We start from the raw sequence: 22,485 nt of genomic DNA, 5'->3' as shown, positions 1-22,485 counted from the left end.
ATCAGTGACTGGGTTACAAATGAAGTTCCCCTTTAGCCTCATGATGCCAGGTCCAGCAGAGGAAACGCAGGCCAAAAAATAAGGTAGAATCCACTCTGGATTATAGGCAAGAGAAGATCAAGGAGCGTGTGCCAGTCGCAGATTGTTTACGGGAGCCCAGGTAAGCTACCACAGACAAGGGTCTATGGCAGGAAACAGTTGGTCAAACAATCACCTTCAGCCACCTTTATTTCTGGTGCAGATTCCAAGAGCCTCGAGGGGGGAGGTTGGCTTCCCGTCCCCTAGGACATTTCATCTCTCTGGTCCAGTGAGCGTTCCTGGCAGATGTGCATAAAGACTGCCCAATCAGAAGCTCAAGGACCTCAAAGCACCCGAACAGGGACTTGAACCCTGGACACTCAGATTAAAAGTCTGACGCTCTACCGACTGAGCTATCCAGGCTCTGAAAAATCCACCACCAGAAGAGTCCAAAGCTGTTTGAATCTTGACATCTATGGTGGAAAAAGAGCATTCAGCCTGAAAGCACAAGTATTTGGCTTGCCCAGGCTGGCCAATCGTCCTCTCCCGTTTAATTTTCTAGGACAGGTTGAAGATAAAAGGGAGAATCTAACCTGTAAGCATGCAGATAGGGTCCAGTCCAGTTTCTGGCTTACTTTTACCTACAGGCCAATGCTCTTTCACCGGAAACAAGGGCCTTGCAAAAAGACACTGCCCGAACGGCTTCCTTAAGCCCTGGACCAAGATACTTCCAGTATTCTTAATCAGTGACTGGGTTACAAATGAAGTTCCCCTTTAGCCTCATGATGCCAGGTCCAGCAGAGGAAACGCAGGCCAAAAAATAAGGTAGAATCCACTCTGGATTATAGGCAAGAGAAGATCAAGCAGCGTGTGCCAGTCGCAGATTGTTTACGGGAGCCCAGGTAAGCTACCACAGACAAGGGTCTATGGCAGGAAACAGTTGGTCAAACAATCACCTTCAGCCACCTTTATTTCTGGTGCAGATTCCAAGAGCCTCGAGGGGGGAGTTTGGCTTCCCGTCCCCTAGGACATTTCATCTCGCTGGTCCAGTGAGCATTCCTGGCAGATGTGCATAAAGACTGCCCAATCAGAAGCTCAAGGACCTCAAAGCGCCCGAACAGGGACTTGAACCCTGGACCCTCAGATTAAAAGTCTGATGCTCTACCGACTGAGCTATCCGGGCTCTAAAAAATCCACCACCAGAAGAGTCCAAAGCTGTTTGAATCTTGACATCTATGGTGGAAAAAGAGCATTCAGCCTGAAAGCACAAGTATTTGGCTTGCCCAGGCTGGCCAATCGTCCTCTCCCGTTTAATTTTCTAGGACAGGTTGAAGATAAAAGGGAGAATCTAACCTGTAAGCATGCAGATAGGGTCCAGTCCAGTTTCTGGCTTACTTTTACCTACAGGCCAATGCTCTTTCACCGGAAACAAGGGCCTTGCAAAAAGACACTGCCCGAACGGCTTCCTTAAGCCCTGGACCAAGACACTTCCAGTATTCTTAATCAGTGACTGGGTTACAAATGAAGTTCCCCTTTAGCCTCATGATGCCAGGTCCAGCAGAGGAAACGCAGGCCAAAAAATAAGGTAGAAACCACTCTGGATTATAGGCAAGAGAAGATCAAGCAGCGTGTGCCAGTCGCAGATTGTTTACGGGAGCCCAGGTAAGCTACCACAGACAAGGGTCTATGGCAGGAAACAGTTGGTCAAACAATCACCTTCAGCCACCTTTATTTCTGGTGCAGATTCCAAGAGCCTCGAGGGGGGAGGTTGGCTTCCCGTCCCCTAGGACATTTCATCTCTCTGGTCCAGTGAGCATTCCTGGCAGATGTGCATAAAGACTGCCCAATCAGAAGCTCAAGGACCTCAAAGCGCCCAAACAGGGACTTGAACCCTGGACCCTCAGATTGAAAGTCTGATGCTCTACCGACTGAGCTATCCGGGCTCTGAAAAATCCATCAACAGAAGAGTCCAAAGCTGTTTGAATCTTGACATCTATGGTGGAAAAAGAGCATACAGCCTGAAAGCACAAGTATTTGGCTTGCCCAGGCTGGCCAATCGTCCTCTCCCGTTTAATTTTCTAGGACAGGTTGAAGATAAAAGGGAGAATCTAACCTGTAAGCATGCAGATAGGGTCCAGTCCAGTTTCTGGCTTACTTTTACCTACAGGCCAATGCTCTTTCACCGGAAACAAGGGCCTTGCAAAAAGACACTGCCAGAACGGCTTCCTTAAGCCCTGGACCAAGACACTTCCAGTATTCTTAATCAGTGACTGGGTTACAAATGAAGTTCCCCTTTAGCCTCATGATGCCAGGTCCAGCAGAGGAAACGCAGGCCAAAAAATAAGGTAGAATCCACTCTGGATTATAGGCAAGAGAAGATCAAGCAGCGTGTGCCAGTCGCAGATTGTTTACGGGAGCCCAGGTAAGCTACCACAGACAAGGGTCTATGGCAGGAAACAGTTGGTCAAACAATCATCTTCAGCCACCTTTATTTCTGGTGCAGATTCCAAGAGCCTCGAGGGGGGAGGTTGGCTTCCCGTCCCCTAGGACATTTCATCTCGCTGGTCCAGTGAGCATTCCTGGCAGATGTGCATAAAGACTGCCCAATCAGAAGCTCAAGGACCTCAAAGCGCCCAAACAGGGACTTGAACCCTGGACCCTCAGATTAAAAGTCTGATGCTCTACCGACTGAGCTATCCGGGCTCTGAAAAATCCACCACCAGAAGAGTCCAAAGCTGTTTGAATCTTGACATCTATGGTGGAAAAAGAGCATTCAGCCTGAAAGCACAAGTATTTGGCTTGCCCAGGCTGGCCAATCGTCCTCTCCCGTTTAATTTTCTAGGACAGGTTGAAGATAAAAGGGAGAATCTAACCTGTAAGCATGCAGATAGGGTCCAGTCCAGTTTCTGGCTTACTTTTACCTACAGGCCAATGCTCTTTCACCGGAAACAAGGGCCTTGCAAAAAGACACTGCCAGAACGGCTTCCTTAAGCCCTGGACCAAGACACTTCCAGTATTCTTAATCAGTGACTGGGTTACAAATGAAGTTCCCCTTTAGCCTCATGATGCCAGGTCCAGCAGAGGAAACGCAGGCCAAAAAATAAGGTAGAATCCACTCTGGATTATAGGCAAGAGAAGATCAAGCAGCGTGTGCCAGTCGCAGATTGTTTACGGGAGCCCAGGTAAGCTACCACAGACAAGGGTCTATGGCAGGAAACAGTTGGTCAAACAATCACCTTCAGCCACCTTTATTTCTGGTGCAGTGTAAGGAGATTCCATAATACATTGCATTATTGATTGTTGATTTTGATTATTGATTTCACCCTGAAGATATAAGTTCAGGATTGCTTATCTGCTTAGTGATTTAAAGAGACTTTCTTGATACATTTTAGTGAATCTATCTCATGACAGTATTGCTTAATAACTGAATTATCTCATTGCCATGTCTATCTATTTCTGTTAAATGTCTTCATCTTAGGAAGCATCTGTTTGTGGTTTTCATCTCTGTACACTGTTACTGGGTATGAAAAGGCTAGAATTGGTTTTTAGGAAGTTGTGGCTGGGCACATCATGGTCAGCAGACGTTAACAGAAAGTAAGGAATCATTGAACTGTAATAGCTTGAAATACAGAGGTTAAGATTAAGGTCACAAGACATTAACGAATAATATGCTAATGAACATTTATGTGTATCATTTTGATTGGCCCCCAAATTGGGGCAGAGTCTTGTAAAGACAGTATAAAACAGCGAATCCAGTATTAAAGAGTTGTAACCATTTCAGCATACCTATTGTGTTTGTATGTGTCATTGGTTAACCGCCGGCGAGGACCTCCACTGAGCCATCTCCAAGAGCCTAGGCCACAAGGAGAAGACGGGCAACCTAACAGTTTTGGTACCAGGAGTGGGGTGTGGCGTTTGTTTGAACAGGTAAGACACATTCTGCTCCTTTTTACCTATTTTTGGTAACTGGTGTTGGTGCTTGCCCTGTTCAAATAACCTTGTATATCCACCCACTTACATAACTGTGCCTTCGCAACGGGCTAGGCTGGCCCCTTGGAAGGTTAGAGGGGCTCGCAGGTATTTTGGTTTTTTTGAGTAGTCTGACTAGGCTGGTCTGACTGTATTGAGTAGAGGTATATATATGTGTGTTTAAAACTCGGGAAGTATAGGATACGCCCGTAGTATAAGGAGTGGCTGAGTGGACGCCCAATCTTTTTGGGGGAAATATTGGAAAGTGCACTTATAATAACATGTTGATATAATGTAACTTTATTTGGCCATTGTATATATATATATATATAAGATTTTGCTTGTTTTTCTTTTAGGTACCACCGTAAGTATTTAGGGTGTATAGAGAATTAGAGATAAGTGTATGGTATATATATGTATGACAACTGAATGTAAAGTACTGTATTGATTTGAAAGGTTTTATTAAGGCATTACACATATATGCACTAAATGAACAACATATATCAGGAACCCAATTGTAGTGAGATAGCGCCCGCCTGCCCACATTGCACCTTTGGTTTACTGTTCCTTAGTGTTGACAGGACGTGGATCCTGCTTACCACTAGACCAACTGGGTTCTCATACCGACTTGGTGCAAGGGGAGTATATCCTACCACGAGGAGGGGTTTCCTATACCGAGTACTGAGGGTTAACCTTCATAGCTATATCAGCCCCACAGCAATAACAGACGAGGGGACTTATTCCCAAGTCAGGGAACAGATTATAGCACAAACAGGTTGCTTTCATCTCTGTCCCTGTACTAGACACACCCTACCAAGGTTATTAGATGGGGAATTCTGCAGCAACCCAGACCACGGCCAACCCATCCCCCTATGAGTATGTTAAAAACACACTACCGGGGCCACAGGTAGAACCTTTTTGGACACAGGTCAGAGAACGGTGCCAACAGCTAGGAATACATGACCCAGGACCACTAGGTCCCTGTTCAGAGGATGATTGGAAAGAGGTGAGCAAGGTGTGTCAGGTGCACAAGCACTCTTATCCACCTGGGAAATGGGAAGACACCCAGTACATGAAAGATTGTTACAAAACATGGAATAAATGCTTAGCCAAGTATAAAACAAAGTATGTAACTAAAGTCCCCACAGTAAAGCCTGTAAACTCACCCGCCCTATCTCAGCAACCTGAGGCACCACCACCCCCCCCTTATGTGATGGTTAAACAGGAAGATGGAACATTGGGTCCACGTCTTCAGCTGTATCCATCTTTGGACCCAGCAGTGTTGGCCACCATAGTGTATGGGGCAGCTGATCAGGCACAAGTTACACGATGGGAAAACGAAAGTAGAAGCAGGGAAGAGGAAGTCCGGGCAGAAGGTATACAAAGAAGGGAAGAAGAGAGGATTAGAAAAATGGAACCAAAGGAAAGGGAATTAGAAGAGAAGTTAAAAGAGCTTAGAGAAAGAAAGGAGGAATTAGAGGAGAAAATGTCTAGAAGGGAGGAAGAGCTAGAAGAGTACAAAAGAGAGCTGGATAAGAGGGAAGGTGAGATGAGAGAATATTCTGCGATAACCAAGGGAAAAAGGGATGGAAAGACCCTGAAAGAGGGGGAAGAGGAAGGAGTCGGGAAGTTAAGCCCCAGGGAAAAGGAATGGGAGGAGAAACAGAAAGAATTTAATAAGAGACAGCAGGAAGAGGAAGAAAGGATACAAAGGAAAAGGGAAGATTTAGAGGCATACGAAAGGAAACTAGAGAAAGAGGCAAGAAGGATTGAGGAGGCCAAGGGAAAGATAATTTCACAGCCATCCACCACACTCAGAAGCCAAACGAAACCGGCCATAAGCCAGAAACCCCCACAGGAGGAAAGGGAGCAGGGTGAAAAAGAAATAGACATGGAACAGGAAAGTCTAGGTGCCACCTTTAAAGCACCACTTATGCATATAGGGGAGACGGAAGTCCATATTCCCCTACCTTTAGGCACACTGTCAAAAATAAAGGAATTATGCCCCAGCCCAAAGAAAAGCCCTAGGGAGGCTGGCGCTTTCCTTGCAAAATACAGTGCAGGGACAAGCTTGGATAAGGAAGATATAAAAGGGATCCTTAGTATAATTGACCCTGACAGTCCAGAAGGGCATCCCGTAGAGGCCTTATGGACAGCCCACATAAAGGAAGATAAAGATTGGGTATCTTTTTGGAAAGGCATGGGGAATCACTGGTCTACTATATACAAGGGTTCATCCGCACTCCAGGAACTTATCCTAGCAAAACAGGGACCAAAGGAAAAATTCTATGAATTTTGTACCCGGGTATATGGCTTGTGGAAAGCAGTAGATAGCGCTACCCCCCAATTGTTCACCACCACCATTATGGCTGGTGGCGATACGAAGGTGACACAGCTGCTTAAATTCACTAATCCAAAGTGGGCAGAACAAGCCCCAGATGAATTTATGAAGGATACTAGGTCACGAGAAACATCAGGGGTATTTGAGCAGAAGGGTGGCATTTTTCCCTCCCTGACACCAACCCAGACTCCGCCCACCCACATAATGACAATGCAACCTTATCCACCAATGCAATCTTATCCCCCAGATCAGGCTTACCCACCAGACCAGGGATGCTTTAACTGTGGGGAACTGGGACACTGGAAGTCCCAATGTCCCTACAGAATTAGAACAAACGCTCAGAGAGGAAGAGGTAGGAATCTAAACACCACCCCACATCGCCTTCAGGATATCAGGTATCCTCACCCACCACAACCCCAATACCAGCCTCAGCCTCATAGACCACCCCCACGCATCCCGATGCAGTGGCCATCCGCTCGGCGGACACCACAATAGGGATGCCAAGAGAATGTCCCGTCCCTCAGCCTTGTGTGTTACAATCCATCGTGGAAAAGTCTTCCGCAGGTACTATTGCGGGTAGACAATCACCTGATATGTCTATTATTAGATTCAGGGGCTACATTCAGTAGTTTGAATGATGCCATATATGACACACCGCACTGTACTGAGGGAAACTCTATTGGTATAAATGGGACATCAATTACCCACCCCATCACTCCACCATTGCCCGTGGCTACTCCAGAAGGGCAGGAACTATGTACCCAGAGTTTTGCTGTCCTTGTGGATTGTCCAGTATCTTTAATGGGGAGGGACCTACTCTCAAAACTGAATATCACCATTAAATTTGACAGAGGGGGCTCCCTCACTGCCAGCTCACCATTCTGCGATTTACATGCTCCAAAAAGACACACTTACAGGGGACTCTTTGCATCATTACCACCCACTCTAGAAACACATGCCATATGGGCAGAAAACAAAGGGAGTGTGGGTTTTATTAACTGTACACCTTACACACCACAAATGCGTCCAGACGCCAAAGTACAATATCATAAGCAATACCCCCTGCCACTCGAAAAAATTGAAGGCATCACACCATTAATCGATGATTACATAGCAAAAGGGATTCTGAAACACATTATAAGCCCCTGGAATACACCAATCTACCCTGTGAAAAAGGCAAATGGGGAGTGGAGGCTTGTACAGGACCTAAGGGCCGTCAACAAGCAGGTTATACCTCTGCCACCTTTGGTAGCAGATATTTCTTTCATCTTTTTGAAAATACCTGCTGATTCCCTTTGCTACACAGTAGTGGACCTGGCAAATGCATTTTTTAGCATCCCGATCGATGAAAGGGTATTGCCCATGTTTTCATTTTCATGGGGATGGGGGAAAAAGCAGTTGACCTGGTCAAGATTACCGCAGGGGTATGTGGACAGTCCGGCAGCCTTCTCCATGGTCCTTAATGAGACAATTAAGTCATGGACTGCTGAGCGCGGGTCGGTACTAATACAGTATGTGGACGACTTGCTCCTGTGCAGTCGATCTGCTGAAGATTGTGCGGTCGATTCCACATCTCTGTTACATCACCTGGCCAGGTCTGGCCACCTAGCATCGCGGAAGAAGATACAATGGTGTCAAAGTCAGGTAGAATACCTGGGATGCATTCTGAAGGAGGGAACCAGGCTAGTATCCCCCAAACGTGCCGCAGCCCTGCAGGCTCTCAGTCCTCCGAGAGACAAAGCAACCTTGCTGTCATTCTTGGGCGCAATCGTATATTGCCGCCAATGGATCCCAGATTGTTCATATTATGATGGCATTCTGAGGGAGGCTACCTTGTCCACCGCCCCAAAGACAATAGATTGGACAACAGAAAGGCTCCATGCTTTTCAGGCCTTGTTAAAAAGTCTGACTCAGGCCCCCGCCCTGGGATTGGTAGAATATGGCAAACCTTTTCAATTATACTGTGTGGTGTCGGGAAATTCTTTTGCTGCGGTTTTAACACAGCAACATGGAACCGGGTACCGACCAGTCTCCTATCTCTCAAAAAAGTTGCCTACCCAAGTACAAGGGATGCCATCTTGTCTACAAAACCTTGCTGCTTGTGCAATGGCAGTTCAAGAAGCTAACAAATCAGTATTAGGCCATGAGCTGACTCTCTACACTACTCATTCAGTGACTCACCTCCTGCAAAACATGAACACGCAGCATATGACAGCACAAAGGCTTAGTGGGTATGAGATCACACTTCTGAATACTGATAACCTCACCCTCAAACACGCACCACCAAGTAATCCCACTGTCCGCCTTTTGCATTCTTTGCTCAGGCTGCCACGAGACCCTGATCAGAAACACAATTGTGTTGAACAGGTTGCAGCAATAACCAGCCCTCGCCCAGATCTCACTGATATTCCCCTGCCAGGAGTACAGGACGTTTTCGTAGACGGCAGCTGCTCCCGCCCCTCTGATGCAACATTCCTGACAGGGTACGCCATTGTCCAACTCCCTGATATGGTGTTGGAAGCAAAAGCTTTACCACCCTCCTCGGCACAGGTAGCAGAATTGGAGGCGCTCACAAGAGCTTGCATACTTTTCTCAGATCAGGAGGTAAACATCTACACAGATAGTAGGTACGCTTTTGGGGTCACGCATGACTATGGCGTAATATGGGCAAATAGAGGATTTAAAACTGCTGACAACAAGCCAATTGCTAACTCTACGCAAATTAAAGCACTCTCGCAAGCGATTCTTCTCCCAAAGCGGATAGCGGTCATCAAGGTAAAGGCACATTCATCAAATAACAGCAGAATTTCCAAAGGAAACGCGCTGGCAGACAGAGAAGCAAAAAAGGCCGCTGCCCTATACATTGGTCAGCCAGCCCCCACAACAATGTTCTTCAAAGAACATTTTACATCACCCAACTTTAAAACCATTGTGGCACAAATACAGGGATTAGCTACAAAGGAGGATGTTTCTTTTTGGGTCAAGGATGGCTTGACCAAGGACCAAGAAGGTCTTTGGTCAAAAGAGGGGAAGATATTGGGCATACCAGAATCAAGCAGTGTTCTCATACTTTCCTATCTCCATGGTCCAGGACATATAGGTACCACCGCCCTAACAAACATATACACAAAGTCTTTCTGTACAAACAACTTAAATAAACAGGCAAAACTCCTCACCAGCAGTTGTATGACCTGTGCACAAAACAATGTCCAAGGGAAAAATCATGGATTACATGGCCACCTGCCCCCACCCCTAGGTCCCCTAACAGATTTACAAATAGACTTTACACACATGCCCAAACAAAAAGGCAATTTGAAATACCTTTGCGTGATCGTATGCAAATGGTCAGGCTGGGTTGAAGGTATTCCGTGTACAGGTGAGACTGCTAAAATTGCTGCCAAATGCATACTGAACCATTGGGTTTGTAGGTTTGGAATACCAACGGCCATATGATCAGACAGAGGACCTGCCTTCAGCTCCTCTGTTACACAGACTTTAGCTAAGCTACTAGGCTTACAGTGGAAACTGCACATCCCTTACCACCCACAAAGTGCAGGGGTAGTGGAAAGAATGAACAGGAACATTAAAGACAAGTTAAAAAAGGCTACGGGGGGCACCATGAAAGGATGGTTGGATTACCTTCCTTCTGTCCTATTTCAGATCAGAACAACACCACATGCCAGAACAAAACTCTCGCCCTTTGAGATTTTGATGGGAGTTCCTGCAAACATAGAGCTGCCCCTCTTAGATCAAAACACTGACATTAACATCTATTCCCAACAGGAAATGTACGTGAAAAATCTGGTAAGTATGCTACAGGAAATGAACGAACAAGTCTCTGTCACCTTTTCTCCTATTTCCACAGAGCCGACACACCCCTTCATCCCAGGAGATCAAGTGCTAGTCAAGCAACTGGCCCACAAAAAGAGGATCGGACCAATCTACTCTGGACCTTGGAAGATAGAGAAGGTTTCCAGAACTGCTGCACTGACCGATCTAGGAAACACCTGGATCCACGCCAGCCGGCTAAAGAAGTGTCCACAGCAACCCCAGACCCCAGACCCACCTCCAGCACCCCAGGACTCCTCTGACCAGGAACAGCAACCAGATTTGAAGGACGTTCAAGAAGGCATAAAGCAAATCTCTCTGAACAACAAGACAAATCCCTCACCCACAGGAAGAAACGAGTAACAGAACTTTGTACACAGTACCTGACAAAAATGATTTCCACTTCTGTGTTAGGAAGAACATTATGCTTCTGGACATGTCTGATTCTGATAGTATTCATACCTGTTTGGTTAATAGCAAATTGTGTGTACCATCCAGAAGATTTAGGGCTACTAGAAGGCATATGTGGGAAAGCACAGACAGCCAATGCACCTAGTTTAAAATATAAAAGAAGTATACACCCCACTGAACCCCCTTCAGGTTTAACCGACAAAATGTTGTTGTTAAAGTTTAAGTACAGTTATGCACAAAAGTCTGGTTTTGAGAAATGTTGGATATGCAGCAAACTCCACCCTAGTACAGCCAGAATCCCATTAATGGCCATTCCCTTAAACATCACTCCTTTCCTGAATGGAACACCCCCTATTGTTCTTGCCAATGTCATAAGAAAAAGTCCCAACAAGCCCCTCAGTTTTCAAATCGTGGGTAGAAGCCATGCTCCAGATTGGTGTTTCATAATGGGAAGCATTTCCAGGGGAGCTGAGGTGTGCAAATGGTCGAAACTTAATGTCTCCATGGCTTCCCTTACCGATAACTCATTTTTTCGCACCACAGACCCTGTGATAAATGCTACCATCTATGACCTTTTTAATTCTAGCTCCCACTCCCCGGTCACACAGTTATTAGCTCTGCTGATGGCATCTGGACATTCAAAAGGCGCAAGGACCATTGTTAGTCAACGACCCTTAGCATTAGGTAACACAACCTACATCTGTTGTGGCAAGCTCTGTTACCCATGGATTCCTGAGGAACCCCAAGGGTGGTGTTATCTTGCTAAAATAGTCCCTGTAATGGGAGTAGTGGGGGATAATGGACAAGGACACCTACTTAAAGCTAGTACCCACCCAAGATACCCTCTAAAACACCTTGTGAAAAGAGAAATGTTCCTAGAAAAAGATATGACCTGGGCCTGGTTTCCTTCCTGGACAGGATGGGGAATAGATTTGATGAAGAAACTAAACAACTACACTTCAATCATAGATGAGATCTTGGAAAAGGACTCCGATGACATCACAAAACTAAACCTAGAAACCAGAGCAATTAGAAAACAACTAGAGCTACATGACCTGGCTATAGAAAGCATGAGTGCAGCCCTCACTGGCCTCTGTGAAATTACTGAGGACTATGAATGCTGCACCTGGATACATAACACGAGTATCGAGATCCCTGATTACTATGACATAATTGCACAACACAGAAAAGAGGTAAACAAGCTACAACAGGATGCAAGGGATATTGGGAAAACATGGGACCCTTTCTCTACAGGGTTCAGTTTAGGAGGTCTCACTTCATGGTTGAAGAACACTGCAATGACTATTTTCACCATACTGCTTTTCATATTGTTCTTGTATGCATGCTTCATGTTACTCAAATGCCTCTGCAGGAAGGGTAGCGAAGCACATTCCGAAACCATGAAGCTGACTTCCATTTCCAGAGATCCCACGGTATGGTATGAGAATCAGGAACATGAGGCCGGAGGATATGAATCCTTGAGGCGTGACGAAAAGGTAGAGAATGACCATTTCGATGATATCGAATGGTCAAAGGGAGGATTGTAAGGAGATTCCATAATACATTGCATTATTGATTGTTGATTTTGATTATTGATTTCACCCTGAAGATATAAGTTCAGGATTGCTTATCTGCTTAGTGATTTAAAGAGACTTTCTTGATACATTTTAGAGAATCTATCTCATGACAGTATTGCTTAATAACTGAATTATCTCATTGCCATGTCTATCTATTTCTGTTAAATGTCTTCATCTTAGGAAGCATCTGTTTGTGGTTTTCATCTCTGTACACTGTTACTGGGTATGAAAAGGCTAGAATTGGTTTTTAGGAAGTTGTGGCTGGGCACATCATGGTCAGCAGACGTTAACAGAAAGTAAGGAATCATTGAACTGTAATAGCTTGAAATACAGAGGTTAAGATTAAGGTCACAAGACATTAACGAATAATATGCTAATGAACATTTATGTGTATCATTTTGATTGGCCCCCAAATTGGGGCAGAGTCTTGTAAAGACAGTATAAAACAGCGAATCCAGTATTAAAGAGTTGTAACCATTTCAGCATACCTATTGTGTTTGTATGTGTCATTGGTTAACCGCCGGCGAGGACCTCCACTGAGCCATCTCCAAGAGCCTAGGCCACAAGGAGAAGACGGGCAACCTAACATGCAGATTCCAAGAGCCTCGAGGGGGGAGGTTGGCTTCCCGTCCCCTAGGACATTTCATCTCTCTGGTCCAGTGAGCATTCCTGGCAGATGTGCATAAAGACTGCCCAATCAGAAGCTCAAGGACCTCAAAGCGCCCGAACAGGGACTTGAACCCTGGACCCTCAGATTAAAAGTCTGATGCTCTACCGACTGAGCTATCCGGGGTCAGAAAAATCCACCAACAGAAGAGTCCAAAGCTGTTTGAATCTTGACATCTATGGTGGAAAAAGAGCATTCAGCCTGAAAGCACAAGTATTTGGCTTGCCCAGGCTGGCCAATCGTCCTCTCCCGTTTAATTTTCTAGGACAGGTTGAAGATAAAAGGGAGAATCTAACCTGTAAGCATGCAGATAGGGTCCAGTCCAGTTTCTGGCTTACTTTTACCTACAGGCCAATGCTCTTTCACCGGAAACAAGGGCCTTGCAAAAAGACACTGCCCGAACGGCTTCCTTAAGCCCTGGACCAAGACACTTCCAGTATTCTTAATCAGTGACTGGGTTACAAATGAAGTTCCCCTTTAGCCTCATGATGCCAGGTCCAGCAGAGGAAACGCAGGCCAAAAAATAAGGTAGAATCCACTCTGGATTATAGGCAAGAGAAGATCAAGCAGCGTGTGCCAGTCGCAGATTGTTTACGGGAGCCCAGGTAAGCTACCACAGACAAGGGTCTATGGCAGGAAACAGTTGGTCAAACAATCACCTTCAGCCACCTTTATTTCTGGTGCAGATTCCAAGAGCCTCGAGGGGGGAGGTTGGCTTCCCGTCCCCTAGGACATTTCATCTCTCTGGTCCAGTGAGCATTCCTGGCAGATGTGCATAAAGACTGCCCAATCAGAAGCTCAAGGACCTCAAAGCGCCCAAACAGGGACTTGAACCCTGGACCCTCAGATTAAAAGTCTGATGCTCTACCGACTGAGCTATCCGGGCTCTGAAAAATCCACCACCAGAAGAGTCCAAAGCTGTTTGAATCTTGACATCTATGGTGGAAAAAGAGCATTCAGCCTGAAAGCACAAGTATTTGGCTTGCCCAGGCTGGCCAATCGTCCTCTCCCGTTTAATTTTCTAGGACAGGTTGAAGATAAAAGGGAGAATCTAACCTGTAAGCATGCAGATAGGGTCCAGTCCAGTTTCTGGCTTACTTTTACCTACAGGCCAATGCTCTTTCACCGGAAACAAGGGCCTTGCAAAAAGACACTGCCAGAACGGCTTCCTTAAGCCCTGGACCAAGACACTTCCAGTATTCTTAATCAGTGACTGGGTTACAAATGAAGTTCCCCTTTAGCCTCATGATGCCAGGTCCAGCAGAGGAAACGCAGGCCAAAAAATAAGGTGGAATCCACCCTGGATTATAGGCAAGAGAAGATCAAGCAGCGTGTGCCAGTTGCAGATTGTTTACGGGAGCCCAGGTAAGCTACCACAGACAAGGGTCTATGGCAGGAAACAGTTGGTCAAACAATCACCTTCAGCCACCTTTATTTCTGGTGCAGATTCCAAGAGCGTCGAGGGGGGAGGTTGGCTTCCCGTCCCCTAGGACATTTCATCTCTCTGGTCCAGTGAGCATTCCTGGCAGATGTGCATAAAGACTGCCCAATCAGAAGCTCAAGGACCTCAAAGCGCCCGAACAGGGACTTGAACCCTGGACCCTCAGATTAAAAGTCTGATGCTCTACCGACTGAGCTATCCGGGCTCTGAAAAATCCACCACCAGAAGAGTCCAAAGCTGTTTGAATCTTGACATCTATGGTGGAAAAAGAGCATTCAGCCTGAAAGCACAAGTATTTGGCTTGCCCAGGCTGGCCAATCGTCCTCTCCCGTTTAATTTTCTAGGACAGGTTGAAGATAAAAGGGAGAATCTAACCTGTAAGCATGCAGATAGGGTCCAGTCCACTTTCTGGCTTACTTTTACCTACAGGCCAATGGTCTTTCACCGGAAACAAGGGCCTTGCAAAAAGACACTGCCCGAACGGCTTCCTTAAGCCCTGGACCAAGACACTTCCAGTATTCTTAATCAGTGACTGGGTTACAAATGAAGTTCCCCTTTAGCCTCATGATGCCAGGTCCAGCAGAGGAAACGCAGGCCAAAAAATAAGGTAGAATCCACTCTGGATTATAGGCAAGAGAAGATCAAGCAGCGTGTGCCAGTCGCAGATTGTTTACGGGAGCCCAGGTAAGCTACCACAGACAAGGGTCTATGGCAGGAAACAGTTGGTCAAACAATCACCTTCAGCCACCTTTATTTCTGGTGCAGATTCCAAGAGCCTCGAGGGGGGAGGTTGGCTTCCCGTCCCCTAGGACATTTCATCTCTCTGGTCCAGTGAGCATTCCTGGCAGATGTGCATAAAGACTGCCCAATCAGAAGCTCAAGGACCTCAAAGCACCCGAACAGGGACTTGAACCCTGGACCCTCAGATTAAAAGTCTGATGCTCTACCGACTGAGCTATCCGGGCTCTGAAAAATCCACCACCAGAAGAGTCCAAAGCTGTTTGAATCTTGACATCTATGGTGGAAAAAGAGCATTCAGCCTGAAAGCACAAGTATTTGGCTTGCCCAGGCTGGCCAATCGTCCTCTCCCGTTTAATTTTCTAGGACAGGTTGAAGATAAAAGGGAGAATCTAACCTGTAAGCATGCAGATAGGGTCCAGTCCAGTTTCTGGCTTACTTTTACCTACAGGCCAATGCTCTTTCACCGGAAACAAGGGCCTTGCAAAAAGACACTGCCAGAACGGCTTCCTTAAGCCCTGGACCAAGACACTTCCAGTATTCTTAATCAGTGACTGGGTTACAAATGAAGTTCCCCTTTAGCCTCATGATGCCAGGTCCAGCAGAGGAAACGCAGGCCAAAAAATAAGGTGGAATCCACCCTGGATTATAGGCAAGAGAAGATCAAGCAGCGTGTGCCAGTTGCAGATTGTTTACGGGAGCCCAGGTAAGCTACCACAGACAAGGGTCTATGGCAGGAAACAGTTGGTCAAACAATCACCTTCAGCCACCTTTATTTCTGGTGCAGATTCCAAGAGCCTCGAGGGGGGAGGTTGGCTTCCCGTCCCCTAGGACATTTCATCTCTCTGGTCCAGTGAGCATTCCTGGCAGATGTGCATAAAGACTGCCCAATCAGAAGCTCAAGGACCTCAAAGCGCCCGAACAGGGACTTGAACCCTGGACCCTCAGATTAAAAGTCTGATGCTCTACCGACTGAGCTATCCGGGCTCTGAAAAATCCACCACCAGAAGAGTCCAAAGCTGTTTGAATCTTGACATCTATGGTGGAAAAAGAGCATTCAGCCTGAAAGCACAAGTATTTGGCTTGCCCAGGCTGGCCAATCGTCCTCTCCCGTTTAATTTTCTAGGACAGGTTGAAGATAAAAGGGAGAATCTAACCTGTAAGCATGCAGATAGGGTCCAGTCCACTTTCTGGCTTACTTTTACCTACAGGCCAATGCTCTTTCACCGGAAACAAGGGCCTTGCAAAAAGACACTGCCCGAACGGCTTCCTTAAGCCCTGGACCAAGACACTTCCAGTATTCTTAATCAGTGACTGGGTTACAAATGAAGTTCCCCTTTAGCCTCATGATGCCAGGTCCAGCAGAGGAAACGCAGGCCAAAAAATAAGGTAGAATCCACTCTGGATTATAGGCAAGAGAAGATCAAGCAGCGTGTGCCAGTCGCAGATTGTTTACGGGAGCCCAGGTAAGCTACCACAGACAAGGGTCTATGGCAGGAAACAGTTGGTCAAACAATCACCTTCAGCCACCTTTATTTCTGGTGCAGATTCCAAGAGCCTCGAGGGGGGAGGTTGGCTTCCCGTCCCCTAGGACATTTCATCTCTCTGGTCCAGTGAGCATTCCTGGCAGATGTGCATAAAGACTGCCCAATCAGAAGCTCAAGGACCTCAAAGCGCCCGAACAGGGACTTGAACCCTGGACCCTCGGATTAAAAGTCTGATGCTCTACCGACTGAGCTATCCGGGCTCTGAAAAATCCACCACCAGAAGAGTCCAAAGCTGTTTGAATCTTGACATCTATGGTGGAAAAAGAGCATTCAGCCTGAAAGCACAAGTATTTGGCTTGCCCAGGCTGGCCAATCGTCCTCTCCCGTTTAATTTTCTAGGACAGGTTGAAGATAAAAGGGAGAATCTAACCTGTAAGCATGCAGATAGGGTCCAGTCCAGTTTCTGGCTTACTTTTACCTACAGGCCAATGCTCTTTCACCGGAAACAAGGGCCTTGCAAAAAGACACTGCCAGAACGGCTTCCTTAAGCCCTGGACCAAGACACTTCCAGTATTCTTAATCAGTGACTGGGTTACAAATGAAGTTCCCCTTTAGCCTCATGATGCCAGGTCCAGCAGAGGAAACGCAGGCCAAAAAATAAGGTGGAATCCACCCTGGATTATAGGCAAGAGAAGATCAAGCAGCGTGTGCCAGTTGCAGATTGTTTACGGGAGCCCAGGTAAGCTACCACAGACAAGGGTCTATGGCAGGAAACAGTTGGTCAAACAATCACCTTCAGCCACCTTTATTTCTGGTGCAGATTCCAAGAGCGTCGAGGGGGGAGGTTGGCTTCCCGTCCCCTAGGACATTTCATCTCTCTGGTCCAGTGAGCATTCCTGGCAGATGTGCATAAAGACTGCCCAATCAGAAGCTCAAGGACCTCAAAGCGCCCGAACAGGGACTTGAACCCTGGACCCTCAGATTAAAAGTCTGATGCTCTACCGACTGAGCTATCCGGGCTCTGAAAAATCCACCACCAGAAGAGTCCAAAGCTGTTTGAATCTTGACATCTATGGTGGAAAAAGAGCATTCAGCCTGAAAGCACAAGTATTTGGCTTGCCCAGGCTGGCCAATCGTCCTCTCCCGTTTAATTTTCTAGGACAGGTTGAAGATAAAAGGGAGAATCTAACCTGTAAGCATGCAGATAGGGTCCAGTCCAGTTTCTGGCTTACTTTTACCTACAGGCCAATGCTCTTTCACCGGAAACAAGGGCCTTGCAAAAAGACACTGCCAGAACGGCTTCCTTAAGCCCTGGACCAAGACACTTCCAGTATTCTTAATCAGTGACTGGGTTACAAATGAAGTTCCCCTTTAGCCTCATGATGCCAGGTCCAGCAGAGGAAACGCAGGCCAAAAAATAAGGTGGAATCCACCCTGGATTATAGGCAAGAGAAGATCAAGCAGCGTGTGCCAGTTGCAGATTGTTTACGGGAGCCCAGGTAAGCTACCACAGACAAGGGTCTATGGCAGGAAACAGTTGGTCAAACAATCACCTTCAGCCACCTTTATTTCTGGTGCAGATTCCAAGAGCCTCGAGGGGGGAGGTTGGCTTCCCGTCCCCTAGGACATTTCATCTCTCTGGTCCAGTGAGCATTCCTGGCAGATGTGCATAAAGACTGCCCAATCAGAAGCTCAAGGACCTCAAAGCGCCCGAACAGGGACTTGAACCCTGGACCCTCAGATTAAAAGTCTGATGCTCTACCGACTGAGCTATCCGGGCTCTGAAAAATCCACCACCAGAAGAGTCCAAAGCTGTTTGAATCTTGACATCTATGGTGGAAAAAGAGCATTCAGCCTGAAAGCACAAGTATTTGGCTTGCCCAGGCTGGCCAATCGTCCTCTCCCGTTTAATTTTCTAGGACAGGTTGAAGATAAAAGGGAGAATCTAACCTGTAAGCATGCAGATAGGGTCCAGTCCAGTTTCTGGCTTACTTTTACCTACAGGCCAATGCTCTTTCACCGGAAACAAGGGCCTTGCAAAAAGACACTGCCCGAACGGCTTCCTTAAGCCCTGGACCAAGACACTTCCAGTATTCTTAATCAGTGACTGGGTTACAAATGAAGTTCCCCTTTAGCCTCATGATGCCAGGTCCAGCAGAGGAAACGCAGGCCAAAAAATAAGGTAGAATCCACTCTGGATTATAGGCAAGAGAAGATCAAGCAGCGTGTGCCAGTCGCAGATTGTTTACGGGAGCCCAGGTAAGCTACCACAGACAAGGGTCTATGGCAGGAAACAGTTGGTCAAACAATCACCTTCAGCCACCTTTATTTCTGGTGCAGATTCCAAGAGCCTCGAGGGGGGAGGTTGGCTTCCCGTCCCCTAGGACATTTCATCTCTCTGGTCCAGTGAGCATTCCTGGCAGATGTGCATAAAGACTGCCCAATCAGAAGCTCAAGGACCTCAAAGCGCCCGAGCAGGGACTTGAACCCTGGACCCTCAGATTAAAAGTCTGATGCTCTACCGACTGAGCTATCCGGGCTCTGAAAAATCCACCAACAGAAGAGTCCAAAGCTGTTTGAATCTTGACATCTATGGTGGAAAAAGAGCATTCAGCCTGAAAGCACAAGTATTTGGCTTGCCCAGGCTGGCCAATCGTCCTCTCCCGTTTAATTTTCTAGGACAGGTTGAAGATAAAAGGGAGAATCTAACCTGTAAGCATGCAGATAGGGTCCAGTCCAGTTTCTGGCTTACTTTTACCTACAGGCCAATGCTCTTTCACCGGAAACAAGGGCCTTGCAAAAAGACACTGCCAGAACGGCTTCCTTAAGCCCTGGACCAAGACACTTCCAGTATTCTTAACCACTTGCCGACCGCCGCACGCCGATGTACGTCGGCAGAATGGCACGGGCAGGCATAAGCACATACATGTACGTGATTTGCCTCCCGCGGGTCGGGGGCCCGATCGGGCCCCCGCCCGGTGCCTGCGGCGGTCGGTTTTCGTTCGGGAGCGATCCCGGACGAGGGGACGGCCATTCATTCATGGCCACCCCCTCGCGATCGCTCCCGACGAATGGAAATCCCCGGTGACATCACTTCCTCTCCTGTAATGTAAACACAGGAGAGGAAGTGATGTATTCTCTCCTCCGTGTCGGTATTTTTCGTTCCGACACGGAGGAGAGCGGATCAGTGAGTTGCACCAACACATCCCACACACAGTAGAACATGCCAGGCACACTCACACCCCCCCTTTACCCCCCGATCACCCCCCCAATTACCCCTGCCCCCCAGTCACAGTGACACCAATGTCATTTTTTTTTTTTTTTTTTTTTTTTTTGCATTGGTGTCATTTGTGACTGTAATAACTGTTAGGGCAGTTAGGGTTAGCCCCCTTTAGTTCTAATGTACCCCCCTAACCCCCCCAATAAAGGTTTAACCCCGTGATCACCCCCCGTCGCCAGTGTCACTAAGGCTGGGTTCACATTGCAGCGGTTTATGAGAACGAATGTGATTCGCACCGCACTGCAGTGCAAATCACATCCGATCTCTGTGCGATTCGAGTTCAGCCATTCGCCGCACCCGCCGCACCCGCCACACCCGCCGCACCCGCCGCAAATTCGCACGGGACCCTTTTTTTGGCCCGCAGCAGAATCGGATCGCATGGGTGTTCACACCATGCGATCCGAGTTTGCAGATCGCACTGCGATATGCGAACTGATCTGGGGGTGTCAGTAACATTTCACTGACACTCCCAGCAGTTCGCATAGGGCAGTGTGAACTGCCGCCGGGAGGCATGCGATGCGGGAACCCGCCGCGGATTCGCGGCGTTTCCGCATCGCTCCAGTGTGAACCCAGCCTAATAAGCGATCATTTTTCTGATCGCCGTATTAGTGTCACAGGTGACGCTAGTTAGGCAGGTAGGTATTTAGGTTCGCCGCAGCTTTTTATAGCGCTAGGGACCCCCATATACTACCGCATAAAGCCCCCTGATTGCCCCCTAGTTAACCCTTTCACCAGTGATCACCATATAACTGTTACAGGTGACGCTGGTTGGTTAGTTATTTTTTTATAGTTTCAGGGCACCCGCCATTTATTACCTAATAAAGGTTTAACCCCCTGATCACCCGGCAGGTGTCATTTGTGACTAATAACTGTTAGGGCAGTTAGGGTTAGCCCCCTTTAGTTCTAAGGTACCCCCCTAACCCCCCCAATAAAGGTTTAACCCCGTGATCACCCCCCGTCGCCAGTGTCACTAAGGCTGGGTTCACATTGCAGCGGTTTATGAGAACGGATGTGATTCGCACCGCACTGCAGTGCAAATCACATCCGATCTCTGTGCGATTCGAGTTCAGCTATACAGATAGTATGGCTGAATTCGTGTCGCACCCGCCGCACCCGCCGCAAACTCGCACGGGACCCTTTTTTTGGTCCGCAGCAGAATCGGATCGCATGGGTGTTCACACCATGCGATCCAAGTTTGCAGATCGCACTGCGATATGCGAACTGATCTGGGGGTGTCATTAACATTTCACTGACACTCCCAGCAGTTCGCATAGGGCAGTGTGAACTGCCGCCGGGAGGCATGCGATGCGGGAACCCGCCGCACATTCGTGGCGTTCCCGCATCGCTCCAGTGTGAACCCAGCCTAATAAGCGATCGTTTTTCTGATCGCTGTATTAGTGTCACAGGTGACGCTAGTTAGGCAGGTAGGTATTTAGGTTCGCCGCAGCTTTTTATAGCGCCAGGGACCCCCATATACTACCGCATAAAGCCCCCTGATTGCCCCCTAGTTAACCCTTTCACCAGTGATCACCATATAACTGTTACAGGTGACGCTGGTTGGTTAGTTATTTTTTTATAGTTTCAGGGCACCCGCCATTTATTACCTAGTCTCACTAGTGTACCCCTAAATTTAGGGGTGTCTACTTTCTAAAATGGGGTCATTTGGGGGGGGGGGGGTTTGTGCCATCTTGGCATTTTATGGCCTTCAAAACTGTAACGCCCTTAGAAAGCCTGAAGGCGGTGCTTGGTTTTTGGGGCCCCGTACGCGGCTAGGCTCCCAAAAAGTCCCACATATGTGGTATCCCCGTACTCAGGAGAAGCAGCAGAATTTATTTTGGGGTGTCATTTCACATATGCCCATGGCATGCGTGAGCAATATATCATTTAGTGACAACTTTGTGAAAAAAAAAAAAAGTTTGTAATTTTCCCGCAACTTGTGGCAAAATATAAAATATTCCATGGACTCAACATGCCTCTCAGCAAATAGCTTGGGGTGTCTACTTTCTAAAATGGGGTCATTTGTGGGGGTTTTGTGCCATCTTGGCATTTTATGGCCTTCAAAACTGTAATAGGTAGTGAGAAGTGAACTCAAAAAATTACGCCCTTAGAAAGCCTGAAGGCGGTGCTTGGTTTTCGGGGCCCCGTACGCGGCTAGGCTCCCAAAAAGTCCCACATATGTGGTATCCCCGTACTCAGGAGAAGCAGCAGAATTTATTTTGGGGTGTCATTTCACATATGCCCATGGCATGCATGAGCAATATATCATTTAGTGACAACTTTGTGAAAAAAAAAAAAAAAAAAAAAAAGTTTGTAATTTTCCCGCAACTTGTGGCAAAATATAAAATATTCCATGGACTCAACATGCCTCTCAGCAAATAGCTTGGGGTGTCTACTTTCTAAAATGGGGTCATTTGTGGGGGTTTTGTGCCATCTTGGCATTTTATGGCCTTCAAAACTGTAATAGGTAGTGAGGCGTGAAATCAAAAATTTACGCCCTTAGAAAGCCTGAAGGCGGTGCTTGGTTTTCGGGGCCCTGTACGCGGCTAGGCTCCCAAAAAGTCCCACATATGTGGTATCCCCGTACTCAGGAGAAGCAGCAGAATTTATTTTGGGGTGTCATTTCACATACGCCCATAGCATGTGTGAGCAATATATCATTTAGTGACAACTTTGTGTAAAAAAAAAAAAAAAATTTTTTTTTTGTCATTATTCAATCGCTTGAGGCAAA

At 47.1% G+C, this 22,485-nt stretch overlaps 6 non-coding genes across 6 annotated transcripts; all 6 read right to left on the bottom strand.

Annotated features, from left to right (window-relative positions):
• Positions 1 to 1,128: 1,128 nt before the first annotated feature.
• On the bottom strand, positions 1,129 to 1,201 carry TRNAK-UUU (transfer RNA lysine (anticodon UUU)). The gene has a single exon. It is a non-coding gene; the product is annotated as a tRNA-Lys (tRNA).
• A 687-nt stretch (positions 1,202 to 1,888) lies between these two features.
• On the bottom strand, positions 1,889 to 1,961 carry TRNAE-UUC (transfer RNA glutamic acid (anticodon UUC)). The gene has a single exon. It is a non-coding gene; the product is annotated as a tRNA-Glu (tRNA).
• Positions 1,962 to 14,384: 12,423 nt separating this feature from the next.
• Positions 14,385 to 14,457, bottom strand: TRNAK-UUU (transfer RNA lysine (anticodon UUU)). Its single transcript has one exon. It is a non-coding gene; the product is annotated as a tRNA-Lys (tRNA).
• A 1,447-nt stretch (positions 14,458 to 15,904) lies between these two features.
• On the bottom strand, positions 15,905 to 15,977 carry TRNAK-UUU (transfer RNA lysine (anticodon UUU)). The gene has a single exon. It is a non-coding gene; the product is annotated as a tRNA-Lys (tRNA).
• A 1,447-nt stretch (positions 15,978 to 17,424) lies between these two features.
• Positions 17,425 to 17,497, bottom strand: TRNAK-UUU (transfer RNA lysine (anticodon UUU)). Its single transcript has one exon. It is a non-coding gene; the product is annotated as a tRNA-Lys (tRNA).
• Positions 17,498 to 18,184: 687 nt separating this feature from the next.
• TRNAK-UUU (transfer RNA lysine (anticodon UUU)) lies at positions 18,185 to 18,257 on the bottom strand. The gene has a single exon. It is a non-coding gene; the product is annotated as a tRNA-Lys (tRNA).
• Between the last annotated feature and the right edge of the window lie 4,228 nt (positions 18,258 to 22,485).

The sequence above is a fragment of the Lithobates pipiens genome, unplaced genomic scaffold (genome assembly GCF_037356315.1).
Source record: "Lithobates pipiens isolate NorthernLeopardFrog02 unplaced genomic scaffold, aLitPip1_a1.2 Scaffold_8, whole genome shotgun sequence".
NCBI classification, from domain to species: domain Eukaryota; kingdom Metazoa; phylum Chordata; class Amphibia; order Anura; family Ranidae; genus Lithobates; species Lithobates pipiens.
Note: the sequence above shows the minus strand (reverse complement) of the source record. Positions and strands in the feature narration are given on the sequence as shown.